Genomic DNA, 5,642 nt, shown 5'->3' on the forward strand with positions numbered 1-5,642 from the left:
AAAAAAATGAATAACCAAGCTAAAATGAAAGGAAATGAACACATAAGAGGATTAATAAGTCGAGACTTTATCTTTTTAAAAAGGGGCATGCTAGGCACACTAATAATATGTTCCAATACATGTCAAGTGCCAATGTGTTCCAAGTGCTAATGTTTGTCAATGCAATATTATGCCAAGGTGTTCCAGGGCATGCTAGGGACTACAAGGCATGCCAACACATGAGAGGGGAGTGCTATGCTTGCTAGGGCATGCCAAGATGTGCTTGGCTGTCCTACTCATGGCAAGATGTTGTAGTTACAAAGATGTTCGAAGACATGCGAGGTGCCAAGGAATGTTAGTGTATTGTTCCAAAGCATGTTAAGTTATGTCATGAGTGTTGAGGAGTGCTAGGTCTATCTCATTAATAATTGATAGAGCTTGATTATGTATTAGATAATATAGTTCCTACACACAGTAGTGGAACTTTATTTAAAGGAAATTTTCTAGATAATAAACCTAATAGAGATGAATCATGTGTCGAATCATAGGAAAACTATATTCTTATGACTTGAGGGAAATGATACACAACTGTTACTTCTTAAAATTTTGACTGACTATTATAACCACTATGACCTTTAACACATAATGAAAAAGAATCCACAATAATGGTCTTAAATCATTATATTTTGACAAAAAATATAGTAACATGTACATAGCGTCATCAAAAACTCATTGGAATGATCAATGATGCCGAAAAATTTTTGACCATCACCAAAAGTAACCAAAAAGAGCATTGGTGAGGGTCAATAAAAGATCGTCACTAGAAGTGTCACCAAAGAGAGAATTAGTGATGAGCCTTTAACGACCATCATCAAAAGTGTCACCAAAGAGAGAATTAGTGATGGGCCTTTAACGACCATCACCAAAAGTGTCATTGAAAATGGCTTTGGTGACAAACCTTAAAGGACCATCACTATATACACTTACAACAATGATTTTTTAAAGACCATCACCATATGCGACATTGGTGATGGACCTTAAAGGTCCATCATAGACATGAAGCGTCATCAAAAACTCATTGGAATGATCAATGATGACGAGCATTTATTGAGTGTCACCAAAATTAACCAAAAAGATCATTGGTGATGGTCAATAAAATATCGTCACTGGAAGTGTTACCAAAGAGAGAATTAGTGATGGGCCTTTAATGGCCCTCACCAAAAGTGTCACCATAGAGAGAATCAGTGACGAGCCTTTAATGACACTCACCAAAAGTGTCATTGAAAATTTCTTTGGTGACAAACCTTAAAGGACCATCACTATATACACTTACAACAACACTTTTTTAAAGACCGTCACCATATGTGACATTGGTGACGGACCTTAAAGGTCTGTCATAGGCATGACCCTCACCAATGACCTCTTTTCTTGTAGTGGAAGCATACCAGATGCAACAAATGCAAGAGGAAGGTTGTTGACAACACAAAGGTGGAACCAAGTTGGAAGCTCAAGTAAATCTACTTGTGGTGAAAGAAACATTGGAGACATAGGCTATGAGGTGACGGTGCGACATGAAGATCACGTGAAGGCAGAAAAATTGAATAGAGAAGGATTTACATGTGCTCAAACAACAACTCAAGGAAGAAAAAGAGCTGCATAGATGAGAGAATGATTTGCAGCAAGAACAGGTACAATAGGGGGCAACAACACTCACGGATGAAACTGCACTTGTACAAGTTATCGATCCATCACAAAAACTAGCACGGAGCAGGAAAGGTGAGCAGTGTTTTCGATCGCATGCAAGGGAATGTAGCAACATGCATGTCATTGTGCACACGTATGCGATCCCACCCACTTGGCACACTCACCAAGGTGAAGACAAAAATCAAGTCCAACTGGAGTTGAACATGTACTTCAATAAGTTGATTCACATGACCACCAACACACACTTGAATATCAGCACGAACACTATGCATCAGTGTGTTTCTAGTTCAGCCGCACCTAGAAGACCATGTGCATGTTATTGGACGAGCTCGATGGAGGAGCCATACCAATGCACCCAGATGAAACAAACGCAAGAGATCGCTTGAGTAAGATGTCACCATGGAACACATGCACACCATCATAGAGGACCAAGCTTGGCATCAACTCACCACCTTGACCATCACAAGTATGTCAAAGAGTTGGTCACAACACAATGGACTGAGTATCAGAGATATCTTGCATGGCTTGCTCAAGCCATTTTGTCTCACATGGGCACATGTGCATTGTAATGTAATTTCTTGTCAAGTGGAAGTTCAAGTGTCGATAGTTGGATGTAACAATGATAGAGTAGATGAAGAGTCATGAGGGTCGATGAACTATCACAAAGGGGGTTGTCAAAGGTCACCCCTCCCTTTGCTATAAATAGTACCTCATAATTCATTGTATAGTCTTTTGATCAACCAAGCTTCGATAGGAGTATCTTAGAGGAAGCTTGGATAGTAACGAGCCTTGGCTTCTCCACTGCACAGAGCTAGTACATCTCTTTGTAGGAGCAGGCGGTTGTGGTTATAACGTTCTGCTATCAGAACTAGTGGTTGGACATGGATGTATTGTATGACTAGAACTTACACTTCTTAATATAATAGAGCCAACACATTTCATGCATATGTTGTATTGTATTCTATGCTATCTGGTTTACTCTAAATGATATATGTACTTTTTTTTCTTACGCATGCATGTATGGACTATTCTATATAAGTATGTATGAATATTTCTGAAATGTGTTGTTGTTTGAACCATCACTTTGGATTACTCGCTAACTTTCTTTCCAGCTTTTTATGCATCTTCACTCATGTGTTCCCTTCCAAGTCGCATACTATTACAGGTTTCCAAGGGATGCACTCACCCAACTCTCCATGTGTTAGAACCATTCATGCACCTTCATTGTCTTACTACAGTTATCACACCCTTGCTACCAACAAAGTAATCTTACTTTCCTCTGTACAAAATCACGGTCAAGGCATTATCGTATGACCCACTACTGGGACTCCTACACCAAACGGTCTGAGGTCTAATTGGGACTTCTTACCCAGGAGATCCCTTGACATGTTGGCAGGTCCAGCACCGTCAATAGTACCATTTCATACGGTCAATGTTGGAAGATGGAAAGTTGAAGCTAGAAAAGATACCCAATAACCAAAATCCTAGAGATATGTTAACAAAAGTTGTAACCAGGGAGAAACAGGTATGATGATGAAGATGAAGATGAGAAACAGGTAGGTCCAAAGTGGAAGCATTGTCCAACAAATGAAGTAGTGATGGAGTTGCTATAATCAGTCTCCAAGTGGGCGATTATTGGGCATGGAGCATGACTATCTTCTTTATTAAGAGGTATTGCCATGTTGGACCCCAGTTTGTAACGAGGTGGAAAAATCACATATTTGAGCATTGTCAGGGGGTCCATGCATCTCTGTAAAATCACCTTGTAAAATATTGTAATTTCGTAGTCAATCTGAGTCGTTCATTAGGAAAATGATATGATGGTAGAAGTTATGTTTAATTTATGTTTCTTTCCCTAGAAGGCAACTCCTCGCTATATATGAGAAAATTGTATTGCGGCTATGCATATGTGTATTCTAAGCAAGAAAGAGATAGGAGATTGTGTGTGAGAGAAGAGGAAATTACAATAGATTTGTTGTAGGTTGTATCTCTTCATTTTTCTAGATAATAAAGGAAGGATTGATTGTTTCTCCATGGATGTAGCCCAAATTGGATGAACCACATATATTTGTGTCTCTCTTGTTTTATGTTTTTTTGTTCCTACAATATTTTATGTGTCTATTGTTGGGCGTGGAATCCCCCCAAGGCATGTTTTGGGGCTTAAGGCCCAAGTTTTGACCAAGTCCATTGTAATGGCTCCGCGATTTGTGGGCGTAGAGCGCGAAGTCATAATAGAGTCATAGGATTGTCTGCCCTTGTTTTTTTAATTTAATGTCGGCTTGAAAGATCCACTAATGGTCTGCGGACCATGGGATTATATAAATAGAGCGAGGCTCTAAGTGTAGAAGAGATCAATTAATAAATCAATGAATAGAATAGAAGCATGATGAGTCTAAGAGGTTGAGTTGAAGTGTAAAGTGTGTCTTGGGTCGTAGAGTAGGAGAAGGCTTTGTAGCTGAGTGTGCAGAGGCCTAGTAGTTCACAGCTGAGTGCGCAGACCCCTGCAGCTGAATGCGCAGGACAGGTCAATTTTGTAACCATTGGAAGCACCAATAAAGAGAAGTTTTATCATATTTCTGTGTATATTTTCCTGTTTTATGTATTATTGGGTATGAATTACAAGTTTACTATGTATTTGTTGCGTGAACTCGTATGAATGTGTTGTTTAAATAAATATAACATAAGGCATCCATTTAAGAGAAGATAACTAACTAGTGTAAGAAGATAAGTCAGACCTCGGGTGGGACTTAGGAAAATAGTGCAAAGCACTACTCCAGTAGTGTGGAAGCCCCACAACCCCTGGTTAGGGTTGCGCGAAGATGAGTATATCAGTGCGTGAAGGCTAGGGAAGTGCGAGAATTAACATACGTGAAGTTGGACCAATTCAACCTCTCAGACATTTCAAGGGTGCAGAAACCTGGTTCCATCACCCCCCCATACTACTTCGGGTGAGACCTTAGTCCACGCTCCACGAGCTATTGCCGAAAGGGCCAGTAGTACAGGGATTTGTTTGGCTAATTAACTTTGAACCTGAGTCAGGCCCCAAAAAGCCAACAAATGGTTCCGTTGTTGGGACCGAGATCGGCATAGAGATGTCTGATGTCATATCGCTAGAATCTAACTAAGAAAGGAATTGAGGATTGGTTGGAGAGGAATATTCACGAGTTCATGGTGAAGGAGAACAGAAATCCATGACTATCATAAGAAGAGTGGCTAGACTGCTACTTATACAGATAGATCCACGAAATTTTCTTCACATCCTTCCCTACTACGCTATACAAGTGGATCACGAAGCTAGCAGATAGCCAAGGAAGGTGCAAGCTCGACAGACCCATTGTGTGGACTCCAGAGTTGGTGTGCAGATTGGAAGCATCGGAGGATAATATTGCACACATTGTTGATCATTGGCTTGATCGAATTATAGGAGGATTCATCACTGAGCTCGTGGTAGATACTTCAGTCAGCTATAGCAAGGCAGAGCGACACTTGCTCAAAAGACCGCGAGGTAAGTACGTTAAGTCTTTGAAAACTTGGATTAAAATGCTACTGTGTGAAAAGCGGGTTATGTGAATAAATTGATGTTTGGGTCTATGGAAACTAGGAGAATCTTTAGAAACGAAGGTAGTACGGAACTAGAAACTAGCCCCTTGATTTCACCTCTCTGAGGGGACGAGGAAGAGCTCGCAAAGGTCTCACCAAGAAGTACGATCAATTTGATAAGGCATAGGATCTCGCACATACCACCCCCATCCACACCATTGCCAGTTTCACCTTCTGCAACCCCATCTTCGCCCATACCACCTCCGCCACCACCGTGAGTCAATATCCCAAGTGCGATAAAGTTGCCAGTGTTCAAGGGAGTAGGAAATGAAGATTTGGACCAATTTTGGTTCATGATAAAAGTTGTATATGAAGTGCAGGGAGTTACAGATGACAATATAAAGAAAGAAACATTGGTT

Source organism: Pinus tabuliformis, chromosome 4_1 (assembly GCF_031772625.1).
Source record: "Pinus tabuliformis cultivar Carrire ecotype Pingquan chromosome 4_1, CPIR1, whole genome shotgun sequence".
Taxonomy (NCBI): Eukaryota; Viridiplantae; Streptophyta; class Pinopsida; order Pinales; family Pinaceae; genus Pinus; species Pinus tabuliformis.